The sequence below is a fragment of the Protomyctophum bolini genome (genome assembly GCF_963924005.1).
Source record: "Protomyctophum bolini genome assembly, chromosome: 15".
Lineage (NCBI taxonomy): Eukaryota > Metazoa > Chordata > Actinopteri > Myctophiformes > Myctophidae > Protomyctophum > Protomyctophum bolini.
The window spans coordinates 43,918,909-43,936,086 of NC_137876.1; the positions used below are offsets into that span (position 1 = coordinate 43,918,909).

Sequence of the window (17,178 nt, forward strand, 5' to 3'; positions counted from 1 at the left end):
GGACTGGAAACCAGACATTTCGCTGACCCCAGAGTTGTGGGTGTAAAAACCTATAGGCTATAGCGGTAGAAATTATCAAGATGAACCTCTCAAGGGTTAACAAAAGTTAAGCTTCAACTTTGTTTATAACATTGTTGTTGTTCTGTGAACGTGTGCACCTGCTGAACCCGAGATTGTTTACCTGAACTCATCGATTGTTTGGTTCGGCACCTCTTTCAGTGCACCTGCTAGCTACTTTAAAAAGGCCATGGTTTGCCATTCTGCTTGCTTGCCTGACACTCTACTCTGACAAAGACAACGACAACATCGACTCGACCACCAAAAATAACATGGCATTGAGGGCAGCACTGCAGGCGAGGCCGAATTCAGATCCTTATGCGCGGCACCCGACTCTAACGCTGAAGGCGGCCAGCGTCAAAGAGACTAAAAAAGTCCTGCAGTGGGACTTCACAGCTGACGAGGGGGTGAAGGCCGCTAAGGTCGCCAATAATTCGTATGCCGCCTTCACCGATGGGGCTTGCTGCTCGAAAATGCTACTTTTCGAGCAGCAAGCCCCAAAGGTGAAGGCGGGGAAGACCTATATTCTCCGAAACTATAGAATAGCGCAGTATGGTGGGGTGGGCAGCCTGCAGTGTGCCAGGGACACGGGCTTTTATTTAACCAGGGACCTCAACATCAGCCCAGAGATGGAGGCACAGTGCGCGGCGCTCCTGGACCCCCCGTGCCAGGCTGTTTCCCTGGCAGATGCAGCCAACCAAATCCTGCCAGGCCTGGTGACAATTACGGGCCACATTACAGCTGTAAGTCGACCATTATATTATTATCATTATTATTATTATTATATTTAATATTTGGAATGTTGAACGGTATATACTAGGCTACCCGTAAAAGTAGCCTTAACATAATATGTTCCAATTTTATACACCGTAAAAATATACAGTAGGCCTATATAAGCACGCATGCAACAAATGAATGAATATGGATATCATTTAAATTTTTTGCTATGCGTATGTGACGGTATGTCTCCTCATTTCTGTCACATATACAGATGGAAGCAGTCCGCAGGTTTGCCGGGGAGAAGGGAGCGCCCTGCCCGGTCCAGACCATAAAAATAACGGAGGTAAGTTTTACTTAATTGTCTTTCAGTGACAGTGTTAACTTTCAACTTCGTGAAATAGTTAATATCCGTATATAAATACTCGTAGGCCTATACTTTAAGCCCATGGCTATGTGATTCTTTCATTGCAGAAAGGACACGAGGGGACGGTGGTCCTGTGGCGGGAGGCAATATTGTCACCATGCCTCGAAATGGGAAACATGGTCCGGTTGACGGCCATGAGAATGAAAGCCTCTGCCGCTGGAACGTCGTTCCAGACAACGAATTTCACCAACATTGAGGTAATAGGCTACTATATTGTCATTTAGAATAATAATGTTTGTAACAGTATGATGTTAGTGTTATTATATTGTCTAGATTTGAACATAATAATAGCCTATCTATCGTATGTACACTACAGGCTGTGAAACATTTCAACCCAAACACAAAAAAAGAGCTAACCAAACCAATATATATATATTGCATTTCCCCCGCTCGATAATCCCTCGATCTATCATTGCAGCTCCAACATTGGGATAGACACAGTGAAAGGCCCTATATGCATAGGATATAATGACTGAAAACAAATTTGTTTGATTTCTACAGAATGCGGTGGAGTGCAGGGAAGGGGTGGTCCTCGGAGTGATGGAGATCGACGAGGGGATGGAGCTGCTCCTAGACGACAACAGTGTCGTCAACATTTCCCTGGCCAAATTTCGAGACATTTTCCCCCCTGAAGTGGAATTCCCCCGAAGGGCTACGTTCACCTTTGACCAAGGGAACGTCAACATCGCCCTGGTCGAGGAGGAGGAAGAGGACCAGGAGCAGCTTCCTTGTTTTCAAAACTAATTTTTTTTTTTCTTTTTTTTTTGGCCAGGGAAATGTTGACGACGCTGTTGTCGTCTAGGAGCATTAAGACAGTGTTTTCCTCTCCTATTTTGGGGCACCGTAGGCCTACCCTCTCCCCCGCACGGGGTCATAGGCAAAAAAAAACGTGCAAAAGATTTGCTTTTTATTGTTTTATTATTATTATTTTATTATTAGGCCTATTGTATGTTCATTCATCCATTCATTATTTCTTGTTCACGAAATAAATTTAATACTACTTAAATAATACTTGCTTTCTTTATCCCAACCAAGACTCACACATTGTTTCAGGGGGGAAAGACCAACTCTTTCACTGTTTTAATAACATAATACAGACAATGAATGTCATTGCTTGATTTATTGAATATGCCTACTTTATTATAACTTCATTACCAGTTGGCCGAAAAAAGTACACTAAATAGAGTTCAATACAAGGTCTGCTAAGAGGATTTAAAACCCACGAAAGGGCTATGGCTTAATTGGTTATATATTGGAGTCCTTCCTATTCAGTTCATGGGACATTTAATGACAAATATATACAAATATACAGTACTATGCAAAAAAAAAGTCATATAAACGGTTAGAAAGTTGATGCTCAATGTAAACCTTTATTATTTAGATTTAGATTTCTGCTATTCTGTATTTCAGGTTAAAATAGTTGTAATACTTTGATATATGCATCAATGAAAATAGGTAACCTTCCTATAGAATTATTTTAACCTTGAACCGGAAGTGAATAGTGATACTGATTTGCCATAGCTATGCCTGAGCTATGCACAACAACTAATATTGGACAGTTGGACCTCTAAGAGTTGGACACCCGTGGTAATGGGTCAACTGCATGTGGGTGTTGGATGAAATCCTTGACAAGCTTATGGTAAGAATAATCAATAGATGTGTGACATTATGGGTAAATACAATGATTTAACGTGGTCCGTAGCTCTCGTCAAATGTTGATTTATGTAGTTGTGTTAGACTAAAGTCACACTAGCGCTAATGCTAATGCTGGCTAGCTAACGCCAGGTTAACGTTTCAACTATAAATACGATACAATCTATGTCAATTGGTAAAATCTAAATGCACGTGTTTATGTGATAAAGTAGCTTATTGGATCATGAATCATTACCACGGATCCTTAGTTATAATCTGATGTTATGTTACGTTTCTCATCCGCATCTCATTCAGTAAGCTATATTAGCTGTGGTTGGTTTATCTGTCATGGTGGAACTTGAATGACAAAGTCTGCATAAACGTTCATAGTTCAAATATAAAGTGCTCACGTTTGCTAATACCTGCCCGAGCACAATTGAAACATTCGTGACCATATGGTGAGCTATGAATCTATAATATTGGTAGTATTATTAGCATTAATTTATCATACAGTTATGTTGTAGCCATCACAGTAAACGATACATTACATGAACATCATGATCATTATGTTCTCCGATATACACTTGCTAATAGACATACTAGTGACTAGTGTATAATGCCAAACACTAGCGTAAATATAACTGAGTTTAGAAATGTATTTGTGTGGGTATAATGTACACAGTTTTGCTATACTTACACATCACATACAAATATAGACTAAGTATAGAACATCTATTCTAATTAACACATGTGCACAATGCTTGATTATCTTCCATTAAATTAATTTCTAGGTGTGCACATTATGAAATTATGACCGATATCCCATCTGATTATATATCTGCAGATACAGATTCTGACCGATTCCGATATTATACAGAAGACCACAATGGAAACAAGCCTATGGGTGGCCAAAAGGCTGTTAATAAAGTATCAATCAATCAATAGATAATGTTTACCTCTCACAAAGAAAAAACTCTTAATTTCTGAATTCAACATGCCTCACGTTGAAAATGAAAACATGAAGCGAGTGATCATCAGCGACTTTATCGTAATCTTAGTGAGGTAAGCAAGCAAAGATATGTCTGGAATGGGGTGGGGGGTGCTTACAGAGTAAAAGCGGCCATATCTTCCCGGCACCCCTAGCTTCTATTTTGAAAGAAATCCCAGTGCCGATTGTGTTAATGTGGAAACTACGTATGTTGACATGCGCACATACATGGAGCAAATTTCCACTAAATTTCTCTTGTGTTTCCATCACACCAAGGATCCAGGGCCTGAGATGGAAGCAGTGATCCTCAGCCAGGAGAGCCCCGTCTCCTCATGCCCCAATACAGCAGCCTGAGAAGCTGTCGTCTCGACGCAGACCAAAATGTTCAAAAATAGCAGATGTACACGCTTGCAGCGTGGCACAGAGTAACACGCTGTGAGCTTGTATATCTGCTTTTTCTCAATAGCCAACGCCAGCTTTATTTTCAATGCCATCCTAATATCTTGTCCTCACAACACATGTAGAGTAAATACAAATGTGTGTGTCTCTGTCTGCCACAGCTGCGTTCAGAGATGGAGAAGAGGCAGGCGGTGAGCAAGGCAGTGACAGGAGCCCAGGCTGAGATGGAGAGAAATGTAAACGGGTGAAGGAGAAGTGTAAAAGAGGAGCTGTTGCAAGAGCTGAAGAAGAGTTTACATTCCATGAAGATGGTGAAAAAATACCTCATCTTCAAGCTGAAATTGTGTCACATCTTTTGATCTTTACAGGGTTTCTGTCCGACATGTATACATACTCACAGGGTCATCTCTTTCACTGGTGTACAAACATGATATTTGTGATTAGGGTTCAGATGAGTAAGCCTAGAGAACATGTATTTTATATAGGATATTCAAATCTAGGCAATATAATTACACAAAAACATTATTGTATTGACAGTCCTTGATGGTTGTATAATTTGTGTTCTGTAGGGTTTTTCCCACTTGCTCATCTGCCATGGTGACAGGATAACTTTGTGCCACAGCATAATGCGCCCCCTTAAAAGTATAAACTAAGGGCTGATTCATACTCCTATTTTACTGCTGTTTCAGAGCTGTAGTGCCGAAATGATTTCGGCTCGTCAGAAATGTTCATTAGCACAGAAGAGCTGACTTTAGGACGGTACCCGAACCTCAAATGACGTCACATTGTAGGCTCTACAGCGCCGAACTGACTTTTATTCGGCTCTAAAATAGGAGTATGAATCGGCCCTAATCATGTACCCAACAAAGATCGTAAAGGGACAGTTTAACTATATATTCTCAGTATACTAACTATTTCACAGAGTTGAAAGTGAACATTGAAAGACAAGTACTAATTATAAAACTGATCTGTTATTTTTTCCACTACATGTTTGCACACAGATTCCATGTAGGCCTATGTGACAGAAATGAGAATGTGTTGTATGTTTATTTTATTCATACTGCATATTTGTATGGTTTATATTGGAGCAGGTGTTAGCCAGCTATCCACTGTGGTTGTCTCACTCACTTTGATAGTGACCAACTTTTGTGTGTATATTTTTTATCAATATGTATGTGGTAGTGCCCCTAGACTGAATGTATCACCTGAGCCATTTCGCTGGATCAAAGACATTGAAGGCTATTCAAATAAGTAAAAAATGGTGTTGCAGTGAAACCCTGATAAGAGGGACTAGAAATATTTGTATGTTCAGCATGCTGTGCAGATTTGTCACTTGAAAACAAAATGGTGTTAGATCACATAATTATGATCTTAAATGGAAGCATATCAGGTTTACAAATGTAAAGAAGTGGGTGAAATTAGTTGTCAGCTCCACAAGCTAGAGCGAAATGGCAAATCATCAAATTATGAATCTGCAATTCATTTGATAGACTTCAAATTTGATGTTCAATATGCACTTGGTTAAAACCGTTGTCAAGTACTAGCGCTGCTTGTGGATAAAATGTCCAGCAGGAGGCAGCAATGCATCAATATTCGGAATGCTATGTAATTTGAACTGTTAATCTGAAGTTTATGTACACGTTATAGTCTATCAATGCCTCACGGTTTAACAGGTAATGTACAATCTGTAATAGATAAATGTACTTAAATACAAGAGCGTTACCACTGAATTTATATTCTCAAATCAAATCAATGGTCACGTGTCACTTAATAAGAATATTACTCGGGCTGATCTTAATTGGTAGGCTATTGTTTTTGATGCGTGCATGTGCGAGAAAATTGAAAACAGATTTTCAATAATGGCAGAATGGTGCAGTGAATCTGTACATTTACGTAAGTACTGTAGGCTGCTTAATTTTGAGGTATTTGTACTTCACTTAAGGAGGCTACTTAACTCCACTACAGTCTCAGATCCAAATATTGTATTTTTACCCAACAACATTTCTTTGACAGCTTTATTTAGGCTACTATAGTTAGTTTGTAGGATTTAAAAAAATATATATATTTGGTGTAAAGCTTTTGGTACAAACATGTTCGTACTTGTATATGTATATATATATATTACAAAACATTAACCGCTTCAGCAGTAGACTATACATTTTGGTCATTTGAAAATAGACTAGCTTATAGGCCTATGTATATTCGTACGTCCCTTGTTTTGATGAATTGAAAATGGTGGGCCCTCTTGTAAACAAGTAATGCTTAAGGTGTCGTCCACTCACAGCTAACAGTTTTTGTATTGATATTGATTGATTGAAATCTTTATTAACAGTTTGCAGAATTACAGTACATTTCAAGCACAAACTCAATACAAAGACTGTTAACTGTGAGTGGACGACCAATTAAGCCTCACACTTGTTTACAACAGGGTCCACATTGTTCAATTCATCAAAACATTTAGAGACAAACAAATACACTTCTATGTAGTTAAAATATAGGAAGCGAAAAGGGAAAAAAATATATATACAGTGAATAGACAGATATGTACAGTAATTCTGCAAACTGTTAATAAATCAATCTGCTATTTAAAATATATTCTATAGTACATATTATTGTACTCGATGCAGAATGTGTAATTATTACACATTCTGCACAAAGAGTACTTTCTTTCTAGTTTGATACCAACACTTGTGCTTTTAGTATATTTTGAATTCTGGACTTTTTACTGGAACAGAATGTTTCATTAACTTCATTTTGGATTATTTACAAAACGTGAGTACTTTTCTGTCTTCATAAAACAATTGTAATTATATATATTGAATCCAGATAACGTTCAACTGTCCATTTATTTATTTTATCTTGACAATGTATGAAAGGCACGGCGTTTTGGGCGGATGCCCGTATCTGCGACACCGCGGATTACATCACTTCCTCTTGTGAACTCAAGGTAAATGGTCGCTAATCGCTATGGTCACTTTAAATAGATGGAGTAGTACAATGTAATACCTAAATGGACAAATTGCGTTTAACCCAGTTTATTACTCAGCACCCGGCACCAGTATGTGTCTTTATGTGTTCGTTTATTTACGTTTTAGTCATGCTATCAGGCTATGTTGGCCAGGCTAACTTATGTACTAACAATAAGCTAATGGCTAAGGATAGCGTGCAACGAGGCTCGAGCGGCAACACACGTACTCACGTAGGCAGTTTGTTTAAAAGATAAAGCAAATAAAACTGTTACTGTTATGACGTTCAGTCATTCTAAATCGGGGCGGAACAGTGAAATTGTTGTAATGTCAGACTCACAACTCTATATTGAGCTAGCCAACTAGGCTATCATAGTTTGAGCTATAATTTGCGAAGTAACAATCAAGCTATCGTTAAATCATGCATGTTGCATTTAGAGCGTGCCGGTGCTGTGTGTCCGTTTGAGTTTAATTGTTGTAATGTTTACATTGTTAGTAGTCAGTTCTATGAATTTATTACACCGTTAATCAGTATTATTAACAGTTTGCAAAATTACAGTACATTTCAAGCACAACTCAATATAAAAGTATTAACTGTGGAATATACCATAAAGCATTACACTTGTAATGCTCCACCATGTTCAATTCATCATAATATTTAGAGATATTAGATCTCTTGTATGATGTAAACAATGTTATGGCTAATGGTTTTGAGAACTGAGTATCTTAACCTATTCCTATCTTAACCTATTTTCTCCTCTATCTCCTCCCACTCCCCCACCTCCCTCCCGGCGACCCTCCGTTACTCCTGGTGACTACTCATTTTACAAGTAAGAACATGTGTATTCTTATAAACTGAAACAATCATTCATTTAATGAACAAAAACATGACACCATGAAGGTAATTAACAATTTTACTTTGCCGATATACATTATTATTACTAAAGTCTTTTATACTCTGGCCATTCAAAAATAGCCGATCTACAAGCTTGCATGATGGCAAGTTGTGAGCTTGTTTTTTTTACTTAATATTGAAAACAAATAACTGATTATTTGCTTAAAGTAATTGTATCAAATTGGGCATTATGTGGCGTAAATGCATATCAAACTGGGGGTTCCTCAAAGCAAAAAATGTTGGAAATCACTGGTCCTGTGTACCACCCGGTGTACAGAACTGCCGTTTGCCAGCTGATGGCACAAAACAATTACGGTGGTATAAGAGTTCTATTTATCCATCATGCAGATAAAATGAATGATTTGTTTCAGATTCTGTCATTTAAGATTTCAGCCTTTATTTTTTATTTTTTATCAGACATATTGGTATAACAAAGTAAGGTGAGCATCTCCCAAAAAACAATTTCACCGTTGAAACTCTGGCAAAACAGAGCCCACATAGAGTGATTTAGCTGTCTGACTTGTATATCATGGTGTGTGAAGCCACAGAGCCATCTAGTGGATGTTTTGCATAACAGACATGGAAATGGTTCAATCCGGTTGAGTTCAGTTTCAGGCTCAGCATTGTTTTCAATGAGAAATAGTGAGTTAAAATGTGGAGTCATTTTAGCATGCGTGTGCTGTGAGACATGGACATGAAGCTGTTGCCCGTCCATGGTGGCTATTACTATTAGTTACTGGGATTTGCTGGAGTCCACTCACTTGACTGCAGCAAGAATGTGATCACATTATTCCTCCCTCCCTGTAGAACGCTGTGCCCCTCTGCTGTCCCTTATTAGTATTGTATGACAAAAATAGCAGATCTTTATTATTACCCTTAATTTTACCCCCCATTGAAGTTGTTTATTAATCATAACCATATGATCCCTTTCTTTGTATTTTAGTATCTTGTCTACCTATTGGTTTTATACCTGTGTATATACTGTATGTAGTGTGTATTGTTTTGTACTCAACCTATTGGTTTTATACCTGTGTTTATATGTTGTTTGTATGTCTGGCCTCGTGGGGAAAGATGGTGGGTGGGTGGGGACGACTGGGAAAGGAGTTGTGGGAGAAAATGTAAAAAAACGAAGAGTCATATTCTCTGTCTGTGAAAATTACATGTCATACTCTTTAAATAAAATTTACTTAAAAAAAAAAAAAATAGCAGATCTACAAGCTTGCAACACACTGTGCTTGTAGATAAGCCTTATTCGGCATGCAACACCTCATATGCTGAAATATCAGTTAAATTGTACAGAGCTGTGCTGTTTACCAGCTGATGCCACAAAACAATTACTGAGGTATATTACTGAGAGTTCTATGCATTGATCATGCAGGTAATGAACAGAAAATGTTGCTGAACCTAACCTATGGTTTTTGAAGACCTTCAAATTCTTATTAAACCATTTTGACCTGAGATCAGATTCTATAAATGTCTTCCACATCTTGACAGTTTTCTGAAAAAGCTGTTTCTATGTCAGTGGTTCTTCGGTTTAAAAAAAATAGCAGACCTACCTACAAGCTTGTAGCGCGCCACTCGGTGGCACACTATGAGCTTGTAGATCTGCTATTTTTCAATAGCTAAAGCATAACATAATGCCAACACCAAAAGTTCCCGCCCACAATGGGTTAAAAAAGAAAAGAATGGAAATGAACAAATACAAATTCTGCATGTATAGCAACTACAAACTGATCAATTTCTTCTATCTCCTTCAATCTGCAGATCAAACGACACCACCCTACCTTCTGAGTAAGTATTAAATGTATCAGCTTAATGTTTGCAGATAAATGGCCATGAATGGCCTACCAAACATCACTGGAATCTCGGGGAAAGCTTACCAATATCGCCTCCCTCGAGATTCAGAGCCGGAAGATGCGTCTACCTTTTGTCTATGGTTTTCTGCTTCTGGTGAAGTGTCGGGTGTGGGTGAATAGACCTATATGGGATTTGCATTCTCTTCCACACTTCACACAGGGCGATACATTGACACAGCATTTTACAGTGAAGATTGGGATCCCAGAGATATAGATAAATTTGGATCAAATGGGGCTCTGTGGCATAATGCATATCAAACTGGGGTTTCCATGAAGTTAAAAAGGTTGAGAATCACTGAACGCTAAACTGTATTGGACTGTACAATCCTCACGATTTAACCCAGATGTATGCATCGTCAATCACTGAAATTAAATCTACAAGCTCACAATGTGGGATGTGAACGGTTGACGTTCAATTTACCCGGTGGCCTCTACTCACTAAGCTATGGCCAGAATGTGAGCTTGCAGGTCTGATTTTCAGCTCACAACACCTCTAGGTCGTCCCAGACCAGTCATCCTGGTTCTCCATAGATCTGGCCAGCTCATTGGTGCTTTGTGCTCCTGCCTTGTTCTTGAGTATGTCCACATAAGTTAATGTGGGACATCCTTATACTAACATGCTGGCTGACAGCTCTAATGCCAAATCCCAATGCCCAAAATCTCAGCCACTTGTTCACTCACACTCAACACACTCGCACTCAAACAAACGGCAATGATTTATGTTCGGACACTGACGTTATATGATGTCTACACGATTGTCACCTATTTCAGCAGGTCACCAATTCATTTCACGGTGATGCTGCCATGCTACTGTGAGTGAACAAGTGGCCAAGATTTTGAGCTTGGGTGTCTGTGTCCTGCTAGTCTCATTCTCCTCGCTGCTATTGTCTCGCACACCCTTGGTATTCCATCATACAGATTCTTGTTGGTAACGTGTTTTGACATATGAGGTGTAGATAAATGGTGCATTTTGTGTTACCGCAACACCTCATGTCAAAATGTACAGAGCTATGCTATTTACCAGCTGATCACAAATCTACTGAGGTTTACAGGTTTGATTCACATGCATCATGCAGGTAGTACAGGTGCAATACTTTTTTCTCCCAGTGGATTGAATACAAACCATATTTAACCCATTCTGACCTGAGATCAAATTCTACAAAATGTCTGTTTGAAAATGAATTTTCTGAAAAAGCTATGTTTCTGTCAGTCGTTCTTCGATTAAAAAAAAATAGCAGACCTACAAGCTCGTAGCGCGCGCTATGAGCTTGTAGATCTGCTATTTTTAAATAGCTAAAGCATAACATAGTGCTAACACCAAAAGGGGTTCCCGTGTAAATGTGAAATCAGTGCCTTACTGATTTAATGTGGTTGACGTTTTAGTATTTTAGGATATTAAGTAATAAGGTCTTTTGATTTCAAGGGCCCCAAAAAAAGTATGAAAATATGTGCCAGGAACACATTTTTCTTTTTAAACAGAACTGCATGCTCATTTGCTATTTTCAAATGGCCAAAGTATGTTGAAGTGCTTGCATTGATTTAGATGCTACATTAACTCTTTTTGCTGGGAACCCCCTCAAGGAACCCTGGGGGTTTCCAAAACCCAGACCCCACTTTGAGAACCACTGCTTTAAATGACCAACTGTCAACCTAGCTTTAAGTGGTCATCACTAATACTCATAAGATGACACCATTCCTGCCTACCCACTTTGTCGCAGAGGATAGCAATGTGTTAGTGATGGCCAATTGAACGATAGGTTGAAACTGTGAAGTGTTTAAATTGGAGCAGACTGATTGAATGCAAGCTGTTACAATGTAAGCCATTTAGTTATAAATATGCAGCAGTGTGCATTGGACTTTACTCCTTTACCAGGAAATGATTGTAAATGGTCTATTAACCCAATTAGACCTGAGGATACATCTGTGTCACCCTATAGCTTTTAACCATGACTATAAACTTTACCTGAAAAATGGCAGATCTACATGCTCTGAGTGCTGCGCTACGAGCTTGTAGCTTGTTTTCTTTAACTCAAATCTTTGCTTCTGGGGGGGTCCCTGCTACAACATATTTTCAGATGGGGTCTGTGGCAAAATACAGATAATTCTCGGGGTCCTTCCATGACATGAAATGGTTTGAGAACCACTGATAAGGTTTTGGAAGACATATTGTAGAATCTGGTGCCAGATCTCAACAAAATAAAAATATTCTTTGAACAATTAAGTAATTGCTGATTTTCTCCTTTTCATTCTGCAGACGTAGCTGGTTGCTGTTGTGCTACACTTGAGTAAGTATTAGTTATCAACACTGATAATGTTTTTACACAATATTTGTATTCAAGTTGAATATAGGTGCAAGAAGTGATGTCACACACATAATTTTGACACACAAAGGTGTTATTCCTAGTATGGACTTTCAGTGGTTAGGTGACCACCGAACTACAACATGACGTCACTGAGCTGCGGTGAAGAGCCTACCACGGCCACCACCTCAGCCCTACTCTCTGTTTTTACTCGCCACCGCTCCACGCTATTTCAGCTCCAGTGGTCACCTCGCCACCGAAAATCCACACTATGAATAGGCCTTTAACCCATTCTGACCTGAGATCAGATTCATACGAGGTTTCCACTGGACACACACTGGTCTGATTAACCCATTCTGACCTGAGATCAGATTCTAAAAAATGTCAGTAGTTTGTTTTTCAAAAATAGCAGACCTACAAGTTTTTTCTACTATCTTGCTTATGCATTTATGTTACTGATATACTTGTATAAACGTGACTATGAATATTATTTCTTTCAGGTAAACCTTGTGCAGTGAACCCTGGGTTCCAGTGGATCCTGTTTTTCCTCTTAACCCAACACCCCAAACCCTGCTATCTCTCTGCCTCTGTCTTTTGTCTCTACCCTTTCTCTCTCTCGCTCGGAGAAGTCTCAGAGTTGGGAGCAACTCTTGAGACTTGCTCTGGTCATACCTCATACAAACCTTGATACAACTCTTGATAAATTATACAACCCTTGATATACAAACCTTGATTTACAACTCTTGATATACAACCCTTGATATACAACTCTTGATATACAACTCTTGATATACAACCCTTGATATACAACTCTTGATATACAACCCTTGATATACAACCCTTGATATACAAACCTTGATATACCAATCCTTATATACCAATCCTTGATGTTGACATTGATATACAAACTGATATACGTTGATATACAAACTGGCCAACTATCCGGATACGAACTCAGCCTCAACTCATCAGCTTGGTGTCTGCACTCTACATACTGAACCAGGACTGGACTACGTACTGGATACTGGATCACGATCATCAAAGCACTCACATTTCACAATCTGTTCAGAATTAAATACTCTTAACATTAGTAGTCTGTACTCCTAGCAAGACCACGCTCCGGTCATTGTTCAGGTTCTTTATAATAAAATATACTAAATAAAAACAAAATATATGGTAGTTTGATAGGCTTGTTTAGAGTTCTGTTTGTGATAATTAACCTATTTGCAACTCCGACAGGAACACTTTGTACTAATCCAGAGTGCATTCTATTGAACAGTGTCCCATCAACTGAAGTAACTGCTATATTTAAAGAGTGTATACATTAAAAATATATATTTGACATAATTCATCAATATATTTAGCCTATATCCACTGAATATTGAATTACTAATCTGACTATTCAGTACTACTTGAAGGTTATTGCTTGTGTTAAAATTGTACATCATTTCATTGGTTCAAAACTAAACGGTATAATTTCCACATTCCTTAGTACAGTTTATGCATACATAGTTTAATCAAATCTTTGATCAAATACTAAATCTACAAAAGTAGTGTTTCATATCTATATTTGAACTGCATATACTTATAGTTACCTTATAGGTACACCGATTAAATTTTGTCTGCTGCACTAATCAATTCCTGTTATCTTATTTTCCTGTTCATATTTGTGGTCACTGGTTATATAACATTGCCTGTAAGTGGACGTGACACAAATCACTTGCTTCTGTTTGGTACTATAGTGAATGTCCCTCAGTGATTGAGATTGCATTGTGGTTTTCAGTAGCTCACATCTGGTATATTACGTAGAATTCTGTGAAACTACAGTTGACGTCTGGTCCTATATTAACAATTGTTTCATAATTTTCTGGGTGTCTATAGAACAAGTTCATAGTGAACTATAGCCTACTGTATCAATCACTACATTCTCTGAAGATATTTGTGAATATCGTAGTCCCTATTAAGTTACCATAAAAACATTGCAAAGCACAAACTTATACGCAATATTTAAGGTTTACCAGTGTGACAAATAGCCTACAAGAACAAAACGTTACCATGCCGAGGAAAGGGAAAAAAAGTCAAGCTAAAAAACAACACTGGTCCAAGTTGAAATTATCTGACGATGTGATACCAGGTCAACAAATGCATGTTCCCCACAGCTGCAATGATGTGAAACCGATGTACTACACTGATGCTGTAAAACAGGTTAGTCACAGTGAAGTTGGACATCTGTCGGGGACATCTCATATTCAACACAAAGGCCAATCTGACGAGACGAGAGTTAAAGCATCCCATAGTCAAAACAGCACTAAATACGATGTATTTTCCAGGAATAAGCAGTGTGCCTGTAGTTCTCTAACATTTCTGGCATTCCTTCATGAGGAAGAACACATTACAGCAGCAAACCTGGACCTTGTATTGCAAAAGGGCGACAGCATGTACACAAAGGTCAAGTGTCAGTTAGATGCAAAAGTAAAAAAAACAGCCGATCTACAAGCTCACGAAGGGGGACAGTTACCTAAAACAAAGAAAAAAATTGATTATACTCATCTAGCTACAGATGAACTACCGGACAAAGTGTCTGCCCGCGACCATGACTACCATGTAACAATGCATCATGATCTTTCCCAGTACGGTTCATTCGGAGATCCTCCATCTAATTATGCAGAAGAGTACCTAGATCTAGAAGCAGGACTTAGCTGTTTGTTAACAGAGGTGAACTATGCATTGCTGGTAATGACTGGTTTAGTAATTGCTGTGTTCAGGAACAGATCAGGAAAATTTGGTTTCTTTGACCCACACTCTAGAAGGCCTGATGGATTACCATATAATGAAGATACTCAACACTTAGGCACTGCTGTAATGATTACATTCACAACATTGAAAGATATGATTGACAGGATTATTGAGTGCCAACTGTTGTTTAAGACGTTACCAACATGCATGTATGAACTCATGCCTGTAGGATTTCACAGTGACGACGTGGATAACAGTGATGTCACTATTGCCGACTCCATTGACCTGTCACCACGAGCTGGAATAGAAATTCCAACAACATCAAACACAGATGTCTACAGCACACACCATGCAAACAGGCAGGCTAAACATTCATCGTCAGAAATGTCTGATGTGATTGTAGGACATTGTACAGAATATCAAACAAGCAAGTGTATTGATGACAGTGCTGTATCACCTATGAGCGAGCAGAAGGATGCTAAAGTGCATTGCCATAAAGACTGTTTATCTAAGAATTTGACACATTATCTTAAAAAGCGTGTAGGACCCATGGGTGAGCAGGAGTTTAAGGAGCGTTTTTCTGACAACATCACATACTGTGTTAAGGATACAATCGTGACAGCAGGTCAACAAATACAATGTGCTCCCCACAGCAGTAAAACACCATTACAGAAGATGTCTTCCACTGATGCTGTCAAACAGGTGTCTAAAGTTAGACATGTACCAAGAACATCTAACCGTATTCAACACAAAGGCCAATCTGATGAGACATGTGTTGCAGCATCCCATAGTCAAAACAGCATTACATACCGTACATTTTCCAGGAATAAGCAATGTGCCTGTAGTTCTATAACATTTCTGGCATTCCTTCATGAGAAAGAACACATTACAGCAGAAAACCTGGACCTTGTATTGCAAAAGGGCGACACCATGTACACAGAGGTCAAGCAGCAGTTGGATGCAGAAGTCAGAAAAACAGCCGATCTACAAGCTCACGAAGGGGAACAGTTACCTACAAAGAATAAAATTGCTCATACTCATCTAGCTACAGATGAACTGCCGGGAAAAGTTTCTGCCTTCAACCATGACTACCACGTAACACAGCATGTTCGCCGGTACGGTACATTCGGAGACCCTCCATCTAATTATGCAGAAGAGTACCTAGATCTAGAAGCAGGACTTAGCTGTTTGTTAACAGAGGTGAACTATGCATTGCTGGTAATGAGTGGTTTAGTAATTGCTGTGTTCAGGAACAGATCAGGAAAATTTGGTTTCTTTGACCCACACTCTAGAAGGCCTGATGGATTACCATATAATGAAGATACTCAACACTTAGGCACTGCTGTAATGATTACATTCACAACATTGAAAGATATGATTAACAGGATTATTGTGTGCCACCTGATGTTTGAGACGTTACCAACATGCATGTATGAACTCATGCCTGTAGGATTTCACAGTGACAACCTGGTCAACAGTGATGTTACTATTGCCGACTCCATCGACCTGTCACCACGAGCTGGAATAGAAATTCCAACAACAACACACTGGGTTAAAGAGCATGTTAATGTCACAGCAGGTCAACAAATACAATGTGCACCCCACAGCAATAAAACACCATTACAGAAGATGTCTTCCACTGATGCTGTCAAACATGTGCCTAAAGTTAAACATGTACCAAGGACATCTAACCGTATTCAACACAAAGGCCATTCTGATGAGACAAGTGTTGCAGCATCTCATAGTCAAAACAGCACTAAATACCATGTCTTTTCCAGGAATAAGCAGTGTGCCTGTAGTTCTCTAACATTTCTGGCATTCCTTCATGAGGAAGAACACATTACAGCAGCAAACCTGGACCTTGTATTGCAAAAGGGCGACACCATGTACACAGAGGTCAAGCGTCAGTTAGATGCGAAAGTCAGAAAAACAGCCGATCTACAAGCTCACGAAGGTGAAGATGGTGCATCTTTACCTAAAATAAAGAATAAAATTGCTCATGATCATCTAGCTATAGATGATCTACCGGACAAAGTGTCTGCCCGCGACCATGACTACCATGTAACAAAGCATCATGATCTTTCCCAGTATGGAACCTTTGGAGACCCTCCATCTCATTATGCAGAAAAGTGCCTAAATCTAGAAGCAGGACTTAGCTGTTTGCTAAAAGACGTGAACTATGCATTGCTGGTAATGAGTGGTTTA

The 17,178-nt window shown here is 39.0% G+C and overlaps 2 long non-coding RNA genes across 2 annotated transcripts; both read left to right on the plus strand.

Annotated features, from left to right (window-relative positions):
* Positions 1–2,721: 2,721 nt before the first annotated feature.
* Positions 2,722–7,138, plus strand: LOC308330108. Its single transcript, XR_013965439.1, has 3 exons — positions 2,722–2,840; positions 4,098–4,256; positions 4,382–7,138. It is a non-coding gene; the product is annotated as an uncharacterized lncRNA (long non-coding RNA).
* Positions 7,139–8,111: 973 nt separating this feature from the next.
* Positions 8,112–13,387, plus strand: LOC308330107. The gene is made up of 3 exons (XR_013965438.1): positions 8,112–9,872; positions 12,192–12,222; positions 12,738–13,387. It is a non-coding gene; the product is annotated as an uncharacterized lncRNA (long non-coding RNA).
* The last annotated feature ends 3,791 nt before the right edge of the window (positions 13,388–17,178 follow it).